The 21,410-nt window shown below is 41.4% G+C and overlaps 1 pseudogene across 1 annotated transcript; it reads right to left on the bottom strand.

Moving 5' to 3' along the window:
- Positions 1-14,444: 14,444 nt before the first annotated feature.
- Positions 14,445-14,980, bottom strand: LOC308507244 (ferritin light chain-like; annotated as a pseudogene). The gene has a single exon. The product of its transcript is annotated as a ferritin light chain-like (transcript).
- Positions 14,981-21,410: the final 6,430 nt, after the last annotated feature.

The raw sequence follows: 21,410 nt of genomic DNA, 5'->3' as shown, positions 1-21,410 counted from the left end.
TAAATTACTTGTTTTATACCTGGAAATTTGGACCTCTTATTCCCCTTCACTTTTTAAATTTTTCAATTACAGTTGACATTCAATATTATTTTATATTAATTTCAGGTGTACAGCAGAGTAGTTAGTCATTTGTATAATTTAAGAAATGATTCCCCAGACTAGTCTAGTACGGCACTATACATACTTATTACCATATTATTAACTATATTCTCTGTACTTTACATCCCCTTGACTATTTTATTTTGTAACTACCAGCTTGCACTTCTTAATTCCTTCACCTTTTTCACCCTGCCCCCTAACCCTTTCCATCTATCACCCCAACAAATCTAGTACCCATCTAACATCATACTTAGTTATTACAATATTATTAACTATATTACTTATGCTATACCCTACAGCTCCATCATTATCGTGTAACAACCAATTTGTACTTCTACCGGCAACCTTGTGGTTGAGAGGACGCGCTCCAACCAACTGAACCATCCGGAAGCTCAGTGGCAGCTCAGCTCAAGGTGCCATGTTCAATCTTAGTTGCAGGGGGCGGAGCCCACCATCTTTGTGGGATTCAAGGAGTCAAACCAGCAACCTTGTGGTTGAGAGCCCACTGGCCCAGGTGGGATTTGAACCGGCAGTCTTAGGCATTAGGAGCATGGAGCTCCAACCACCTGAGCCACCAGGCCAGCCTACCAATTTGTACTTCTAAATCCCTTCCCCTTTTTCACTCACCCTCAACCTCCCTCCCATCTGGCAACCATCAATATATTCTCTCATCTATGAGTTTGTGTCTGTTTTGTTTGTTTATTTTGTTTTTTAGATTTCACATGTAAGTGAAATATCATTGCACCTGTCTTTCTTTGTCTTACACTCCACTCAGCACAATACCCTCCAGATCCATCCATGTGGCCACAGATGGCAAGAACCCATTCCTATCCATGGCCAAGCAATATTCCATTTTATATATATACCACCTCCTCTTTATCGATTCTTCCATCGGCAGACATACGGGCTGCCTCCACATCTTGGTCATGGTGAAAACAATGCTGCAATGAACATATGGATGCACACGTCCCCTCGAAGTAGTGTTTTTGGTTTCTTCAGATAAATACCCTGAAGTGGGATTACTAGGTCCTTCTTTGTCTCTTGTTATAGCGTTTATTTTAAAGTCTATTTTGTCTGATATAAGTATTGCTACACCAGCTTATTTTGTTTGTTTCCATTTTCATGAAATATCTTTTTCCATTCCTTTACTTTCCATCTCTGTATGTATTTCATTCTGAAGTGATTCTCTTGTAGGCGCATATATAAGAGTTCTGTTTCTTATCCATTCAGCCCTCCTCTGTCTTTCAATTGGAGAATTTAATTGGAGCACTTAGATTGAAAGTAATTGTTGAAAGATGTAGCTATTGCCATTTTATTATTCATAGTTTTTATCTTTATTTTTTTCATCTTAAAAGGAGTCCCTCTAACTTTCCTTGTGATACTGGTTTGGTGATGATGAACTCTTTTAGCTATTTCTTTTCTGAGAAGCTCTTTATCTGTCCTTTGATTCTAAATGATAGCTTTGCTGATTATAGTAATCTTGGTTGTAGGTCCTTGCTTTTCATCCTATTGAATATTTTCTGCCAATCCCTTCTGGTCTGCAAAGTTTCTGTTGAGAAATCAGCTGACAATCTTATGGAAGCTCTCTTATAAGTTACTAGTTGCCTTTCTCTTGCTGCTTTTAGGATTCCCTCTTTATCTTTAACCTTTGCCATTCTAATTATAATGTGTTTTGGTGTGGGCCTGTTTGGGTTCATCTTGTTTTGGGACTCTCTGCATTTCCTGGACTTGTATGTCTATTTCCTTCACCAGGTTGTGAAAGTTCTCAGCCATTATTGCTTGAAATAGATTTCCAATCCCAGCTTTCTATCTTTTCCTTCTCGTACCCTTATGATGCAAATATTGTTATGTTTGATGTTGTCCCAGAGGTCTCTTAAACTATGCTCATTTTTTTTTATTCTTTTTTTCTTTTTGCTATTCCAATTGGATGTTTAAAGATACCATGTCTTCCAAATCACTGATTCAACCCTCTGCTTCATCTAGTCTGCTGGTGATTCCTTTCTAGTGCATTCTTCATTTCAGTTATTGTATTCTTCACTTCTGACTGGTTCTTTTTTATCATTTCTATGTCCTTTTTTTATGCTTGTTATCTCTCTGTTGACGTTCTCACTAGTTTCCTTGAGCATCCTTATAACCATTGTTTTGAACTCTGTTTCTGGTAGATTGTTTGCCTCCATTTCATTTAGTTATTTTTTCAGAGTTTTCTCTTATTCTTTCATTTGGGACATATTTCTTTGTTTCCTCATTTTGACTGCCTCTCTGTTTGTTTCTATCTATTAGGTAGATCTGCTATATTTCCCAGTCTTGGCTGGGTAGCCTTATGTCGTAGATGCCCTGTGGAGCCCTGGCATAGTTTCCCTGATCACCTGTTCTGGGTGCTCCAGGAGTGTCCCTTGCATGGGATGTGTGTGCTCCTGTTATAGTTGAGCCTTGATTGCTATTGGCACATCAGTGGGTAGAAATGACCTTCAGGCTGATTGGCTGTGGGGTTTGGCCATATCCACAACTTACAGGCTGCTGTGTGGTGGGGCTTACCCCACTGATTCGGACTTAACCCAGTGGGCTCTGGTACCTGTTGAGACTGTCCTTTGGGTGTGCCACTTGTGGGGCTAATTGGACAGTGCTCTGCTGTGATCTGAGCCCACCTCCAAGTTCTGGGGCCTCTTTCAAGGGGCTCTGGTGCAGGCCCAGGTCACCCACTGCCTGTGACCAGCCAGAACTACCTGGTAGGAGCTACAAAGTGATCTGCAGTTGTTCATTGACTGTGCTAACCCTGGAGGTGGTGGGAGAGGCTATGCAGCAAATCAAGGATGTTTGCCACCAGTATCCGGCCTGGGGTAGCTCCACAAAATGCCAGGACACCCTGAGGCCCGTGGCCACCTGCTGGCTCCCTTAAGGTTCAGGCACTGATAAAGCCATGTGTGGTACACAAGTTGGGTGAGGCAGGGTCCAGGGGTTCACTAGAGTGGGAAGTGTTGTGGACAACAGGTTAATATAGACCCTGGTTTGATGCCAGTGCTGAGCCTGGAGCTACTCAGCAAAAGTCCCAGAGCACAGTTGTTGCCACTTGGGGCCTGTGGACTCCCATAATTTTCCAAGAAAGAGTGCAATTGGGTCGGGCTGGCTGCTTGTGGAGACATTACCTCTGGTGTTGGGCGATTTGGATGAGGTAGGGTCCTAGTGAGTCAGCAGCGTGGAGTGAGCAGAGCTCATCAGACCAATCAGATTCAGATTTGGCCTGTGGGGGAGGGCTCAACACCAGAAAGATGGTGCCTGCTTGCCAGCTGTATGGGAGAAGTTGCCCCACACAGGGAAAATGGCAACTGTCCTCCAGCCCTTGCTATGAAGCCACACGCCTCAGTCTGCCCCCCATATGTCTCTGACACTCCCCGAGTTACTGTTCCCCACTGGAGTCCAAGGTGAGTGCCTGCAAGTGAGTCTGTGAGTGGGCTGTTCAAGAGTATGTCTGGGTTTCCTGCAGCCTTCTGTCCTACCCAGATTGTCAGAATCCCCACTGTTTTTCAAAGCCACATGTTATGGGGGCTTCTTTTCTTGGCACCAGTACTCCGGGCTGGGGAGACTGGTTTGTAGCTGGGACCCCACGCTCCCCCTGGGGGAACCTCTGTGGCCAAGACATCCCTCCTGGTTCTCAATCACTACATGGAGGTTTGGGGCTAGCCCATTTCACGTCTTTGACCCTCCTATGAGTCTCGACGTGGCTTCTTATATCCTTAGTTATAAAACTTCTGTTCAGCTAGACTTCAGATGATTCTCCAGGTTGATTGCTCTACAATTTAGTTGTAATTTTAGTGTGTTCATGGAAGGAAGCAAGCACAGTGTTTATCTACTCTGTCATTTTGGATCTCCTCAGAATAATAGCAATATTAATGCTAACCTTCCAGAGCAGTGGAAGGGAAAATGTTGTAAGGAGCAAGGTTTTAGGGGATATGTCATGGTGTCTAGCTTAGATAGTTCCCAATTGAAACCGGAAAGGGCTGAAATAGAATGAGATACTTCTGCTTAAAAATGGCAGATTGAACACACCTTTTATCTCTGCAATATCCCTAAACCCTACTAAAATGGCAGGAAAGGGATATTTTTTTTTAAGGGCACAAACTCAAATGACAAAGGGAAATAGGAGTAGGGACAACAGTAATTATATTTTTGAAGCTGAAAACAGATGAACAACTGACTTAGCTAAAACCTAAGTCAAGAATTGAGGCACGAAGTGTCTCTGAAAGAGGCAATGCAGTAAGGGGTAAGAATAGGAGAACTGATTGAGTATCTCTTTGAGAATCATATAGATCCCAGATCTTCTCCCCAACTTAAGCACAAAACTTAAAGTTTATGATTTTGATTTGAAAAGGATACAACAGTGTTCTTTGGACCAGAGAACATCAGGCACTGCTGAGAGCTGAGATACCATACTAAACATAGGAGGATAAAGTGAAAGTCTATACACTAAATAGAGAAGACCCCTCCCACCCAACTCTCACCTCCAGCCCTCTTCCTATACTTAGCACCCAGGATGCTGGCAGCTAAGTAGAAGATTGGAAGATGTTTCTCCAAGGAATCTGACCAGTCCGGTAGAAAATATCTAAAGATACTGACATTTGATGCTCCCCCCATCTTTATCACTCTAGGTAAATGTCACGTCAATAATCAGATTTTTAACTTCACTCCTAAATATAAAACGAAAGGCAACAGATATCATAGGTCACTAGACATTTGAGGAATTCTTCAACATGAAAGGCAAAAGACCAAAATAATCAGAAGAAAAGTAATCTGTATAAATAGAGACGATGTCAAGAATAGAAGAAAATAGTTAAAATATGGTTAATAATATTGCTAGAGAACTGAGAGATAATATAGAATCCACAAAATAAGAACAGGTTGTTTTAATAAAAAAAATAAAAAACAAAAATAAAAAACAGGTCCAAAACAAAGACCACTCAGAAAATAAACTATGACAATAAAAATTTTAAAGCCCATATAAAAGTTGAAATAAAAAGTTAAAGACATAAAACAGAAAGTAGAATAAAAATATAGAGGCAGAAAATAGGAGACAAGAGCTAAGAGAATAAATATGGGCTGATAGCTGTGCCACAGGTCAAGAGAACTACAGTCCAGATGGTAAGATAGAAGGATCGGAGAGCAGTCTCCAAGAAGAGGACAATGATTTAGAGATAAGTACTTAGAAAATTAAGCCCAGGTAATTATTAACTTCAACAAACACAAAAACTTGTTTGAGAAAGGAAAGGCAATTCAAGCACACTACAGGGCTCTCCTGTGACTTGTATTTATTTTGTCAAAACAATGTAAACCCTAAATATTGGTGGACAGAGGGGAAGTTAGTTTGTGTGGGAGTCTTTAAAAAGAGCTAAATCTTCATCTCTCATACTTAAAAATCAGTAAGTCAGTAAAAGTCAAGAAGTAGCAAGACAATCCCCTTCTTTAGCAAGATAATCAATCCCCTTCTTTAGAGGAAAATATCAAAAGAATCAGCTAAAGTGAGACTGGGGATGGAGGACAGGAGAGGGGACCAGAAGACTGCTGTTTTTCTAATACTTTACTTTTAAAACTATATGTGTCTATAACTTTGATAAAAATTAAATTAAAAGATTGGAACGGGATGTAGCGGAGTCAACTGGAGCACAACGAAGGGGGTTCTGCCCACTGCATGAATTGAGCAGCCTGGTAGACCTCCTTCCAACTATATTAATTTTGTAAAAACCCATGTACCTCATGAGACAGGATAAAACATGAAGTATCAGTTTGAGGCAGTCTAATCACCAAGACATCAAATAGCATATTCATTCCCCTCAACCACCACAAAAAGCCTGCTAACAGCAAGAATGGCAGACTTGTTAGTTTGTCATTTCAAAGAAGTTCTGTTTTCTAGTGGGTGGGAGACAAAACAGTCTGGAAAGTATGCACAGACTTGGAGAACTGGTTTCCACCGCGCGCGTGTGTGTGTGTGTGTGTGTGTGTGTGTGTGTGTGTGTCCCCCTTCCACCTACACACACAAAAAAGCTTTGTGCTGGGAGAAGAGGGAGACAGAGGAGACAGAACTATAGAGGAAGAACAAGAGTCATAAGTGGTGAAACACACTTCCCCCTGAACATTAGTTTTGATGTGAGGACCAAAGGAAGGGAAAAAAAGAAGCGTGGCTCTGGGAGGGTTAGGGGACCAAAGAGAAAGGAAGGCTTATGGGCTCAGTTTCCCAGCTGCAATTGCTCAGATGGGTCTTGCATCTTTTGACAAAGGGAAGCAAGAGTGATGGTGGCATGGTACATTTAGTCATGAGAGGGCCCCACTTTTTCACAGACCCTAGTGTGGTATGGACGGCTTCTGTTAGCTCATAGGGTTAGCTGAGCCACAGGTTAGCTTGTGCGGCATTGCTGTCTGGTTGGGGAATGAACTTGGCCAGCCCCAGGAGGCAAGGGAGGGACACGCCTAGTCTCTAGATGTGAGGGTAGGATGCAGCCAGGCTCTTTGGTATGGAATAGACTGTGCCACTTACCAGAGCCTACACACTGTCATCTCTGAGAGAGCACCACAGACCACACAGTGTATCAGTAGGTGACAATAGCGTGGGTCCCAGAAGCACAGGAGACCAAAAAGCGACCCACTTCTCTTTCTACACAGTATCTATACTGATGAGCAAAGTTCTCAGATTATGCTCCACCGAGGAGGAGTGCAGAGGAAGTAGAAATGTCGCTCTGAGCTCCAATTTGCTAATCACCCCAAATTTGGCCAAGAAGTCATTGGGGAGGGACAGCATGCACCAGGCAGGGTCAGATTGTCCTCCTGAAGCCAGAACAGAGCCACAGGGTCTGAAATTAAGACCAGTTCAAGAAAAGACTAAGGTTACAATTTGTACACTTGAATTTTGTGAATGGCCATAACTGGCTATTATTTCTGTTGTACTTGTATTATTTCTTTTTGACTTGAGAGGCCACAGAGGCCTGAAAACCTAGTTGTCATAATAGTTTAGGAGCTATTGTTATTGGGTGCCCATTAAGGGCCAAGTGTTTTACATCCAGAACCTCATTCAATCCTCATGTACCGAGTGATGGAGCACCATCATGATCCCCATTTTACAGGTGAAGGGGCTAGAATTTAAACAGATGAAGTAACTTGACCAAAATAGGTAGTAAATAGCAAAGCTAGAATTCAGACTCAGTCTATACTGATGCCAAAACCTGTGCTGACATTGAAGAATGACATGTCTAAATTGTGCTTAGCCATAGAGCCTGGTTTTCTAGAAAGTAGATTGTGTCTCAACATCAGTGAATGAACACACATATTCATTTTAGGGGGGGTGTGGGGAGGGGAGGATTGGTTAGCACTCCAGAAAGGTGCTGTTGGAGCCGGAAGGTGTGGTCGATGGTGTGGGATGGCCGCCAGGTGAAAGCCCAGATGTGCAGATAGGTGCTATAACCTGTCAACAGTAGCAGAGGCAAGTACTGAACAAGAACCCTGAAAGTCTTCCAGCTCGAGGCGTGCTTTTCCTTAAAGTGATTTTGAAACAGTTGAGGAATTTCTTAATTTTGGAATGTGTTCAATAAATTTCTGTTAAGTGAGGTATTCAGTTCAAGTTTTTTAAACTTGTGCCAAAGAGCTGTCAACTTGGATCACAAAGGATTATAACATGAAAAGCTCTCTGTTCTGGCAAGATTCATCAAGCCCCATGCATTTCCCCATTAAATTCTTCCACATCTGTCCTCTCCTTTCTCAGGTCCCCACACTAGCTTACACCTTTATCCCATCCAGCCTCGGCCACTGCGACAGCTTCATCTATGCCTATGTCTTGAACACTATTCTGTGTCAGGAAGCAGAGTCAGTACTGGGACCAGAGATGAAGAAAAATGTGGTTCCTGCCCCCAAGGAGCTTCCAGACCCAGAAGAAGATGAGTACTTGTGGCACAGATTACCACTGCCCACCACTCACCTGTCTGCTGGAACTGTCTGTTCCAGCATGGTACCCTACTCTTCCCTAGTAAAAGAGCTTCCTACGCTTCCTACTGTTCTACGCGGCTTCCGTTGACGTAAGAAACTTCCAAACCTGCAAAGAATTTTTATGAGTTTATTTGAGCCGAACTGATGACAATGGCTGGGAAACAAAATCTCAATGAATTGAGAAAATGCTCTGGAGAAGGGCAGTTTTGCAGCTTGTTTTATACATTAGAATAAAAGGAGGAGGCATAAGAAGGGCTACATGAAATCCACTGGTGGTAGATTAAAGGGGGGCGGGCAAGCAGAAGGGAAATCTCTGGGATTGGATAAAAGGCAAACTAGAGAGACACATACTTCTTTTACGTTGGTAAGTACAGGACAGTTAATAATTAACATTTATAGCACACAGAGAAGGTATGTGGACAACAAGAGAACTAACGATGAGTGGTGCTGTGGTCTCATTCTCTAGTGCCAGTGGTTATGCCTTGAGGGGTCTGGAAAGATTGCTCTGACATTTCAAAGTTATATTCCCTTAGATGCAAAAGGACAATAGACAGGCTCACTTAAGGTAAAGATTGACCTTTGTCTAGGAAGCTACAGGCCTAAGATGTGACTACCTGCCATAACCTGCTTTCATTTAGGAATTTCTATGTTCAGACCATCCTATGTGGTTACTTTTGGTCTCTGAATTTGTAAGGTCCACCATGCAGGCCTCCCCTAGGCTTGTCAGGTTTAGTATGTGGCCCCTTTTTTCATCCATAATTCCCCCTTTTGGTCATAAATCAGTCTGAAGGAGGCATTGCTGACCAACCTCTTGGTTGGAAAATGTGGTCCCACAGGGCTAGGAAGGCTCATTCTTAGGAAGTCTTAACGACCAAGTATTCTTGAGATGATGGCATTTGAACAAAATACAATTACCATACCTCAAATGGACTCAAAGAAAGTAGGAAATGTCCTTGGGACCCATGGAATGATTTCCCATGGTTATATTTTGGGCAAATATTTGCTGTACACTCTATGAACTACAGTAGGAGAAGGTTTCCAGTAATATTGCTTAATCCATGAAATAATCTTCTCAGGACCCCAATGTGTTAGCTCATGTACATGTTGAAGTATAGGTAATTAAGCCCTTATAGGTAAGATTGGTTTCTGATTGGGTCCAAACTGTGTCTGTTTGTCTGGGTCAAAGGTTCCCTCTTTTTGTTGCCATATCATCTTTTCTTCTTTTGTAGCTGACCATTGGAACTGTGAAAGAGTCTTTTACTGATTTACCGTGTTCCCCCTAAAATAAGACCTAGATGGACCATCAGCTCTAATGTGTCTTTTGGAGCAAAAATCAAAAGACCCGGTATTGTATTATACTGGGTCTTATATAATATTAAAATAAGACCGGGTCTTATATTAATTTTTGCTCTAAAAGACGCATTTGAGCTGATGGTCCGGCTAGGTCTTATTTTGGGGGAAACATAGGAATAGGGAGCATGGAACACCCTCACGTCTAGATAATTTGGCTGATTATTACTACTTGTGTGGCTGCAGCATCAGCTAAATTACTTTCTTTTGCTTCCATGGTGGCAGCTTTAAAATGTCTCAGAATTTTGATAATTGTCAATTGTTTCAGTTTCTGTATGGTATTTAATAATTCTGCAACCTGTTTTCCATTCTTTATGGGCTTCCCTGAGGAAGTTAAGAAACCTTGCTGCTTCCACAACATTCTGAAATCGTGAGCTCCACCAAAAGCATAACAACTATCACTATAATATTGGCTATTTGATCTTGGGCTGATTAACAAGCTTGAGTTAGAGCAATTAATTCAGCTTGCTGGGCAGATCTTATTTCATTCAGGTAAATAAGAACTTTCAATTATGTCAACCATGGAAGTTATTGCCTGTCCAGTTATTGCATATTGGTAGTGTCCCTGTTCATCTTTCAGATAAGATCCATCTGTAAACCAAATTAAGTCAGCATTGTCAATAGGAGTTTCCTGTAAATCATTGCTAGGAACAAGAAGGTGGTTAGTAAGTGAAACGTAATTATGGATGTCTTTATCTTGTAAAGAAGGTCGCAAAGTTGCTGGGTTAAGACTGTTACATCAAGTTAAAGTAGCATTAGGTGCTGTGGGAACAGAGCCAGGAGTGCAGTTTCCAGGCTCTCGGCCTCACGTGGAAAGGTGCTGGCTCAGGTAGTAAATGGCCATCAACTGTGATTGGATGGCCATCAGCTGTGGCTAGTTGGCCGTCAGCTGTACCCAGTGAGCCATTGGCCACTAATATAACTGCTGTGGCTACGCTAGCAGAAAATGGGGGGTAGCAAGAAGATGGTGGCTGAGTTAGCAAGGGCGGAGTATGGATTGCAGATCGTGTAGCTCCTGCTTCCTGTGTCTCCAACCCAGTCGCCAGCTAGAATATGGTGGCATGACTCCGTATCTATGGCTCCATGGCTGTTCCTTTTTGGCCTCACCATGTCCTGTGTTCTTATGTGGGGAGCAGTAGCTGAGAACCCGCCTGACACCCTGCATGACAGGTGCAAAAAGCAAGAGTACTTCATAAGAAGCCATTCGACTGACACAGAAGTATTGAGTGTGATGAGAGTTCAGTGAAGATTCAACAGAATGAGAAACATAAATAAAGGAGAGCCCATAACTGTTTCTTCTGTTTGTTTGCATAACATGGCTGTAGCAGAGATGGCTGCCAGGTAGCAAGGGAGCCCATTGGCTACTGAGTCTAATTGCAGCCTATACTATAAGTCTATGATGATCTCTATGTTTTTGAGTTAAAACTCCTAAAGCACTTCCTTTATTTTCATGTATGTGGGGACAGAGTCCCAGAGAGCAGTTTCCAGGCTCTCGGCCTCACGTGGAAAGGTGCTGGCTCGGTTATTAGATGGCCATCAGCTGTAATCAGATGGCCATCCGCTGTGGCTGGGTGGCCATCAGCTGTTACCGGTTAGCTATTAGCCGCTAATATAACTGCCGTGGCTACAGTAGGGGGTTGGCTTGTTGGCAGAGGAGAGGACGGTGGATTGCAGCTAACAAGTGCAGTTAGCAAGCGGATTACATTGCAGATTGTGTGGATCCTACTTCCTGCGTCTCTTCTGGCCACCAGTGAGACTAGGGTGCAGGAAGATCCCTTGTTGGGGTACTGGTGGATGTTTGCTTTTGTGTCTCGACCAGCCGCCATCAAGAATATAGTGGTATGACTCCCCTATCTATGGCTCTGTGGGTGTTCCTTTTTGGCCTCATCATATTCTGTATTCTTGTGCGGGGAGTGGGAGCTGAGTCCCTGTATTAAAATGTATAAAAAGGAGAAAAGAAAGTTTATACTTAGGGTGTCCTTGAGTGGAGTTTTAGATAATGTTTCCTCTAGAGCTTCTTCAGTTTATTTTCCTGTGGGGTTCCATTAAATTGAATTAGGTGGATCTGATTTTAATTACATACAGAAGCTGGGCCATTAATGAAATTTTTGGAACCCAATTGTGACATTATCCAGTCAGACCCAGGATACCTCTAAGCTGGTTTTTGTTTGTTTATTTGTTCATTTTTGGAAGAAGAAAGGTTTAAGATTCCTCTAAGTCTTTCTGGGTTAATTAGTAGCCCATCTTTAGATATTGGATGGCCAAGATATTTTACTTGGGGTAAACAGAATTGAAACTTGTTCTTTCAGACCCTATGTCCCTTTATGGATAGCTGTTGTAATAGGTAAATTGTGTCCTCTCGGAAGTCTAATATGTCCTAGAGCATTAAAGTAAATCATCTACGTATTAGATTCAAGTGGAATTTCTAGGAAATTCAGCATTATTCAAATCAGCTTCAGTATCTGAGAGAAATAGCTGGGACTCACCATATAATCCCTGAGGCATTACTGTCCAAATAAACTGGTGATCTTCTCAGGTGAAAGGAAAGAGGTATTGCCTATCTTTTCTTTTTTCTACTGGTGATCTTCTCAGGTGAAAGGAAAGAGGTATTGCCTATCTTTTTTCTCAAAAAGGCACTCAAATCTATCACTGAAAAATATTAGCAGTCCACAGGACTGATAATAGGGTATGTGGATTTGGAACCACAGGATGTCTGGGAATAACTATTTCATTTATAGCTATGAGATTTTGTACAAATCTCCATCCTTTCCCACTGGGTTTCTTTACTGGAATGATAGGAGAATTACAGGAGCTCATATATGGAATTATAAGCTTCCTTTTAAAGTAATTTTGTATAATGGACTTAATTCCAGGTCTTAAAGGATATTGGTGAATGTTAGCTACAGGGAAAGAATTGTCAATAGATATTTTCATAGGAGAGGCTGACTTAATTATGTCAATATCTGTACTGGAAAGGGCCCAAAGTTGCATTGGAATGTACTGCAACAAATTTTCAATCTCAAAATTAATTTCCTCTTGTAGAGCTTCCTTTAAAAATCATTATTTTCCCAATTAGTTCAGTATCTGATACATTTAGTTTGAAATATATTTTGCCCTTCTGGGAAAAGGACATGTGGACACCATTGGTTTAAAAAAAGTCAGGTAAATTGAGGCAGATTTGTCTAATAAAAATACTAGTAACATTCCCTAGCTGGAAGGGAATAGGTTCTGATTTAAAAAGAAGACATTGGTTGATTAGCTGTCCCTACTATCTGTACAGAAGCTTAGTCCAAGGGAGAAGGCAACTTAATTGGGTAGAGTTAAGAACAGATGAAGTAGCCTCAGTATCTACAAGGGACTTAAATAGTTTCCCTTTTCATAGTAATTTCAATTTTTCCTGAAGTATTAGTAAAAAGAAGTGGAAATGCCCTCTTATAATCCTTGCAGCAGCCCTATGCTTGCTTCTGTTTCTTTTCTTTTTCTAAATCCCATGTGAGTTTTCTATGGTCCTTCTTAAGGTGACCTGCCTTTTTACAATAAAGGCAGATTCCTCTATCCGTTGTCTAAAAGACCTTCGGGGAGGTCTGGCCTGATTACTTAATTGCTGGAGCTGTAAGTTCATGATCTTGGCAGCTTTATTTTTTCTAACTCTTTTGAATAGTTTTAGATTGTTGATCAACCAGAATTGCCAGTTCATCAGTACGAGTGGTCGGCCAGTTTAGTTTATGTTGTTTAATCAGAGTTACAAGCTCTTCATCTAGTCCTTCCAAAAATGCAGAATTTAGTAAGGGATCAGATCCTTACAACTGTCTGGAGACAGACCTGAGTGTTGTTTGAAAGTTTTTTTAAATGTTCAAAGAAATCAAGTATTGGTTCATCAGATTTTCTTTTACATTGCTGTATCTTGACTCAGTCCATTTTCTGGGGATAACCACCGGATATGACTTGATAAAGCCAGTGGGCTAACTCCCTGCATTTTTTCTTGTCTGTTTCTGTTTGTTTTAAAAAGTCCTCTGCAGGAGTTTTCCAATGAACCTTATTTAGCCATTCTGTTGCTTTGTTCTCAGAAACCAGTTAGATGTATTAATTGGAATAGATCAGAATGACCAGGATCATATGTTCTAACAGTTAAATTCCTTTGCAAATCTATCAGGGTCCTGGAGAGGATCAGGGAAATCTTTCGATTTCTTTAACTCCTAGGACAGATTCGTTAATTTTCTGTCCTAATACAAGGAGAGTAAATTACATCTGGTTCTCCTTATCTTGACCCTGGCTTTTCTCTAAAAGAAGCGGTCAGAATTTCTGTTTTTGTTTTGTTTTTCCTACTCTATCCAGGTCTAGTTTTCTATTCTGAGTCTCCCCTAGGTGAGTACGGAGCTGCAGTTGAGAAGGTGTAGAAGAGAAAGAGGGGGAGGAAGAAGAGGAAGAAGAGGAGAGTAAGTTGGGGCAAAGGAGAGTGAGTTGGCACAACAGCGGGGCAGTAGCAGAAGAGGGAAAAATGGGGTGTTGGCATTGAGCAGCTTTGGAAGCCTTGTTTAGTTCAGAGATAGTCTCTAAAATTTTCTTCTTAACTTCCTGGAGAGAAGAAAGTCTCTCTGTGATCCATTTTAGAAGCTTCTATTTGCCAATTAAGGTAAGCCTCTTATTCATTCAGTTTAATTTTGAAGCTGGCTTTTTTTTTTCTTTCTATTGTGTGCACACAAAAAATTAAGTGTCAAAAGAGCTCCATCTCAGCTATCTTAAATTGATGTCACTTCTAGTTAAACCTCCCCATTTCTGTAAGTACTTACAAATGAAGGCTCCCTACAAATTGTACATCTGCAGGAGTACTAATGGGGGCTGGGGATTTTTTGCCTTGGAGACACAATTTCCCATGTTTTTCGTTTGTGTGTTTGTTTGTTTTTTGCTACAAAAGGCTTTATTGTTTCAATTTGGTTCACAGCATTGGCTCCAAGGTGGTTAGAAGGCTGCCTAGTGGTTGCAGGGAGAGGCTCAGGCAGAAGCCCAACACCAAGATAAAGCAGAGGGGCCCCTCAAAGAACTCTGGGCTCCAAAGGCTCCTAGTGGTATTTGAGGGTGAGCCTTTTAAAGAGATACTCACCAAGCCGCACCTGGGGGCTAGCCAGCCAGCGGAAGTTGGTCAGGTGGTCACCCACCTTCTTGATGAGTTTCACCTCATCCAGGAAGTGGTTTTCCAGGAAGTCACAGAGGTAGGGGTCTATGCAGGCAGAGCCCAGGGCTTGTAGATCCAAAGGACCTGGTTCAGGTTCTTTATGACCATGGCAGCTTCCATGGCATCCTGAGTTTTACCCCACTCATCTTGGGAATGCTTCTGCAGGTCCTGGAAGAAAGCATGGCCACTACATTGGTTTTGTATCTTCAAGAGACGTTCGGCACCCTGGTGCTTCTCCTTGGCCAACTTGTGGAATAAATGGCTTACATCCTCATCACGGTGGAAAAGGAAGCCCAGAGAGAGGTAGGTGTACGAGGCCCACAGATGCAGGTTGACCGGGCTGTTGATGGCGGCCTCCACCTGGGTGGAATAATTCTGACAAACTTGGGAGCTCATGGTTGCTCAGCAATAAGGAGTTAAGCTCAAAAAAATGGTGTTGCTTGGTCTGGGAAGCCAAAGATGGCTGAGTTGGTTCTGAAGGTTGAGACTGGAAAAGAGGCTGGCGGGTAGTTGGAGGCTGGAAGAAGGGGGTCACTAAATCTATTCCATCCAAACACTGTTGAAGCAAGAGAGAGATCCAGGGGACTGCCGAGGGCACAATTTCCCATGTTTTAATTTTAGTTTTCTTTTGAGATCTGCAGAGTCTGAACAAATTTCTAGGGATATTGTGTGGTGGGTTGAAGTGTACTGCTTATGGATTGAGCTCCTAAGAGACTGTCACTTCTGAGTCATTCTAACCCTCTTACGTGTCCCAGTTTCTTTCCCTGGTTGTCTAATACAACTGTGAGAACTCAGAGCACTCAGTAACTAGCCTTTATGTGCACAATCCTGGACGAGTCAATTATTTAATTACAATTGTGTTGGAATTCCCTATGGCCCCTGCTTGTCTTGAGGGCTACTCTCAGACACCTCCACAGAGATTCCAAGTCACCTAAGAATACCCAAAAGTAAAGCTAGAGAGAGTAAATGTCTCTTATCTTTAGATTGAACGAGTTCAGACTCTCATTTATCTAGCAAAAAGTTTTGTTCAGGCTCTTAGTAAGCAATTCCAATCAAAAATGCAAAATTAAAAACCAGCCACCCATTTTTTTTCCTCCTATCCCTGGGTTATCTCAATCTTGATCCATTAGTGCCACCTCGAGGATTTTTTTTTTTTTTTTAAGAATAGCTCAAATATAGTCAGGGCCTCCTACCTTAAAAAAGGGAGGTCCAGAATTCTAAGAAAAACTCACCCAAGTTCAACGAATGCAAAACAAGAAGCCAGTGGGGCACAATGGGTCCCTACTGGTATCCAGCACTGGGTCCAGGTCCTCAGAGTGGTCCTGGGTGGGCTTCTTTGGAATCCTGCCGACTATGCCAAGTAAATGCTGCTATAAGAAATGTCCAAACCTGTTGAGAATTTTTTATGAGTTTATTTGAGCCAGACTGGTGAAACAACTGCCAGGAAACAAACTCTCAGTGGATTGAGAAAATGCTCCGGAGAGTGGCAATTTTGCAGCTTATTTTATACATCAGGATCAAAGGAGAGGGCATAAGGAGGGTTACATGAAATCCACTGGTGGTAGATTAAAGAGGTGGGAGAAAGCAGAAGGGAAATCTCTGGGATTGGATAAAAAACAAAATGGAGGGACACATTTATTTTACATTGGTAGGTACAGTATAGTTAATAATTGACATTTGCAGATGGTCTGCGGAGAACAAGATATGATGATGGGGTCTGTGGTCTCATTCTCCAATAGCAGTTGCTGTGCCTTGAGGGGCCTGGAAAAGATGACTCTGACATTTCAAAGGAAGCTATAGGCCTAGAACATGACTAGCCACCATGACCCACTTTTAGTTAAGAATTCTTTTGTTCATATCATCCTGTGTAGTGACTTTTGGTCTCTGAGTTTGTAAGTCCTGCCATGCAGGCCTCGCCTGAACTTGTCAGATTTAGCATGTGGCGCCTTTTCATCCATACTGCCCAGCTGGACTACAATTCCCTAGTTTCTTTGGGCTTAGGTGAGGCGACATGACCGAGTTCTTGATAAAGTCATGTGAGGGAAGTGATGTGTGCCAAGATATTAGGCATGCCTCCCCTGCCTCTCTTCTGTCTTCCCGATTGGCTAGAGCCTAGATCTAGAGGTGACCAAGTTTTTATCATCTGGTCAATGCCATTGCACAAGGGGATAGCAGCGCAGTGACTTAGAATGACATGAGTCCTTGAATAACCATGAAGAGCAGCTGTCATCTCATTACTGTTACATGGGAGGGAAGAAAAAAACACCTACATAATTTAAGCCATTGTATTTTGGGAACTCTTTGTTATAGATACTTACTTTTATTCTAACCATAGCGAAACGTTGAAAAACAAACAAAAAGAGTAGTCATAATATTCCTAGTGCTGTGACAAAAGTGGGAAAATCGCTTTAGGTAGGGCAGAAAGTAGGAAAATGGAAGAGGACAGGCAGTGGAAATCTGTGCCTGGTAGAGAGCACTCTTCACTGAATCTTGACAGATAAGTGTTTTCAACAAACTCTGCTCACAGTTCTCATCTACCCTTCATTCTTTTGGTTTGCAAGTTTTGTTCATGTGACTTCTTTCAGATATATTTTCTCTATCATCCGTGTGCTTCCTCTATTAAAGTCTACCCAGGCTTTGAGACTCAGATTAAATCTCACATTCTCCTGGGAAGCCCTCCTGGGTCAGCTCTCCAGAAGTGATATCTCCTTCCTCTAAAATCCTATGGCACTTTTTATTATTTATTGATCACACATTTAATACCTCTTCTACCAATATCTGGCACTTTTTGGTAGGCTCTGCAGCATCTGGCACACTGGCTAAACTCGTTCTGGGTTCCCCCAAGGGTGTAGGCATGCCCCATATATCTATCGCTTTGTAACAAACCTACCTCAAAACTTAGTGAATTAAAATAACAATTTATTTGTGTTGCTCACAGTACTGGGGTTGGCTGGGCTCAGCTGGATAGTTCCTCTTATGGTCTGTGTGATGTTGCAGTCAGCAAACAACTGGGGCTGAAGTCAATTGAAGGCTTGACTGGACTAGGTGTTCAAGATGGCTCACCGATGTGGCTAACCATTGATGCTGCTCTCAGCTGGAAGATCAAAGTTCTATTAACCAGAGAGCCTACGTTTGGCCTCTCCATGTGACTTGAGCTTCTCACATAATTATAGTGGATTCCAAGAATGAATGCCCAGAAGGACCATGCAAAGGCCTTGTGACTTAGCCTCAAAATCTCAGAATATCACTTCTACCACATTCTATTGGTCAAGCAAGTCATTAAGTCCAGCTCAGACAGGGAAATTAGACTCCACATCTTGATGTGAGGAGCAACAGGTACATTCAGAGAGATAAGGAATTAATGACAGCCATTTTTGGAGACCATCTCACCACACCATGTAAGCACGGGATGTGGAGTGATGGTCGCTCCCAAGTCAAAACAAGTGACCATTCTGCATTTCCTCATCTCCAGATCAGGGCCGATGGAGAAAGGGGTGCTTCCCTTCCTCAGTCAAGGAGAAGGAATCAGTGTTATTCTGGCATTTACCTGGGGATTGGAGAAACATTCAAATGGCAGGATATCCACCAGGAGGGGCTGAAAAAGGCCATAGAGAAAAAAATGTCTTTGAATTGGGGATAAAGGTAGCTGTTCATCCTTGGAAAGAGAGATTGAGAGAACAAAATGGAAGCCAAAGTCTTTTATAATCTAATCTCAGAAGTGACTTGCATCATTTATGCTATGTGCTGTTGGTCAAACAGACCCACCCTGGTACAGTGTGAGAAGGACTACAAAAGATGTGAATACCAGAGGGCTGTCTTAGAGCCTGGCTACCACATTCTTTTGCATGTATTAGCTGGAAATCTATAATGGAAAACTCTCCTTCATCAACTATTCAGTTACTATGAAATACAGTTTGTATAAAAGAGGTAAAATAAATTCTTGTCTTTACCACTTTTCAAACTAATGAGTTGGTTCCCTAGTATCCACTTATCTGAACAATGAATTATTTTTTTTAAAGATTTTATTGGAGAAGGGGAACAAGACTTTATTGGGGAACAGTGTGTACTTCCAGGGCTTTTTCCAAGTCAAGTTGTTGTCCTTTCAGTCTTAGTTGTGGAGGGCGCAGCTCAGCTCCAGGTCCAGTTGCCATTGTTAGTTGCAGGGGGCACAGCCCACCATCCCTTGTGGGAGTCGAGGAGTTGAACCAGTGACATTGTAGTTGAGAGCCCACTGGCCCATGTGGGAATCGAACCGGCAGCCTTTGGCATTAGGAGCATGGAGTTCCAACCACCTGAGTCACCGGGCCGGCCCTGAATTATTTTTAATGTCATTATGAACTGATAATTTTAATACGTGTATTGTTTCAGTCAAGTTCACAAATATGTCATTATTTCCCCAGACATTTTGTTTTTATTTTTTGTTTATTTTTAATATATAAAGTTTTCCATCTTTTGTTAGTGGGAAGTCCTTCCTGTTGGTTGCTCTGTCCTTTTGGCGCAAACCCAACAGTCTGATAGCATCTTGATTTCTGGTACCACAAGATATTTTAGGCTCCTTTTATATGTTTTTGGCCCTAGCCATTTCTCCAAAGAGCCCTGGTTCCTTTTAGTTTTGGGTTTGTTCTTCCATTTTTTTCTTTAAAAAAATATCACATCAAATATCTATATGTACACAAGGCCATATTTCGTCTGCCTCGTAAGGAGGGCACACCTCACAGTGGCCCATTTGGGGATCAAACCGGTAATCTTGGTGTTATCAGCACCACGCTCTAACCAACTGAGCTAACCAGCCACCCCTCGCCTGCCTCTTTCTTAAAGGTAGCATAGTACGTACACTGTTTTACACATTGTTGTTGTTTTTCACTTAAAATTAATCCTAGAGATCACTTTGTTAGCAGAATATATCAACATTTCTGATTACTTTTTACAATGCATAATATTCTTTTGTGTGGATGTGCAAAGTTCTCTAATGATGAACATTTAGGAAGTTTCAGTAATAGCATTTTAAAAGAAAGAGTTATGGGGGAAATATCTGTAATTCAGTCAATTTAATGAAGGTTAAGTAGTCAAATGAGTATACATAACTCCAGGGTTTTACGTGATGTAGTCTTTTCCATTTATTTTTGATATGTAGAAGGGGAATAGAATCTTAAGCTGATCTTATTTCTAAGGTAGGTAAATTCAAGTGCAAAGAAAGTGAGTTCCCTTAGATACTCTGGATTTTATTTACCCCTATATATCATAACTATTTTTATAGTAAAATTTGTTTTGGTGACTAGAAAGATGTATTAGGATTCTCTATTTTATTAGCAGTAAGCCATCTCTCCACCTTCAATTAAAACAAAAAAAAAATCAAAGTGAACTTTTGTTCTTTGTGATGAACTCCTTGGCCCCACATACCTCTGGGGCTCAACCCGCACTCTACCTCCACTTTAAATGATTTTCCTGGGAGCTGCAGCTATACAGCCTTCTCAACGTAGAGACCTGACTGTACGTGATGATGCAAATCACAGCATTAATCTGTGACACAACCCCAAACCATTACCTGTTATAGACAACTTGAGGCAAGAATCCTGAAGCAAGGGCGCCTTCCCTAACCCTCCATCCTTTCCACCAACCCTCAACTCTATAGATCTTTCTTTCTATACTCAAAAAAGAAAGAATAATTCTATCAATTGGAATTCATTCTGTTCCTCTGAAGGGGCTCTGATGGAAAAGGGCTTGACCAGATGGGTCATTCCCAACACTGTTCATTCATCAGAAACACAAGGGGGTGGGACTAAAGAAAGTTTCTATTTCTAGGCCCATTCCTAGACCTGATATGCCCTGAGATACTTTTGGTCGAACTTCATTTATTTGTTTGTTTATTTGTTTGTTTTAAGGGATTGTAGGAAGTCTTACATTTCCCACTTGTTGGAAAAGGAAATGGGACAGCTCAAAAGTAAATTTCATTTGATTAAAGATTTAAATATCAAAACCAAATCATAGAAGACAAACTAGAAGAAAATAAAATCAAGTATTGATCAAATTCTGGACAGGAAATATATTTGTAAGCATTGAAGTAAAAACTAAAAAGATAGGAAAAAAGAAAAAAAGAGAAACCACAGAGAAAAAAAACCTGATTAATAAATAAACATTTAAAACTTCTGCACAAACAATGCAAAACTAATGCAAAACCTGCTAAAACAAAGAAAACATAAAAAAATAAAAAGTTGAAGAGACCAGAGTGGGAGTGGTGGGGTGGAGGCTCTAAGATGTAATTACCATGACCAGAAGACTAACATCTTTGTCATATAAAGAATTTTATAAAAATTGGTTTAAGAAATTAAGGCTTGAATAAATAAAGGAACCAACAGCTGTGCTGACAAATCACACAAGTGGAAACATTGCTATAAACAAATGTGGCAAAAGATTAAAGCCTGTGCTAATTACAGAAATACAAACTAAAGCAAGGAAAAAGTATGATTTTTGTCTATCACAGTGGCAAAACTTAAAACAATGATTCCTAATCCTGGTGACAGTGCAAGAAACTGATATTATGGTAGATAGTGCTTACCCTCCATGCAAATCTTGGAAAACAATTTGTCAACTTGACTTAAGAGCCATAAAATTATCATAATACTTTGACCCAGTTATCCCACATCTGGGACTTTATCATAAAGAAATAATCTAAAAGAAGAAAGAAACTCTTCTTGGTGATGTCCATTGAGTGTTACTGTCATCTTGGGGGATTCTGCATGGCCTGGCCCTACAGTGCTCCTGGTTGGTGGCACTGGGGACACCTCTCCCCACAAATATGTGTTTGAATCAGTTGATGGGCATGGCA

The sequence above is a fragment of the Rhinolophus hipposideros genome, assembly GCF_964194185.1.
Source record: "Rhinolophus hipposideros genome assembly, chromosome: 14".
NCBI lineage: Eukaryota > Metazoa > Chordata > Mammalia > Chiroptera > Rhinolophidae > Rhinolophus > Rhinolophus hipposideros.
The sequence above is the reverse complement of the archived record's forward strand: the minus strand, read 5'-3'. Positions and strand labels throughout refer to the sequence as shown.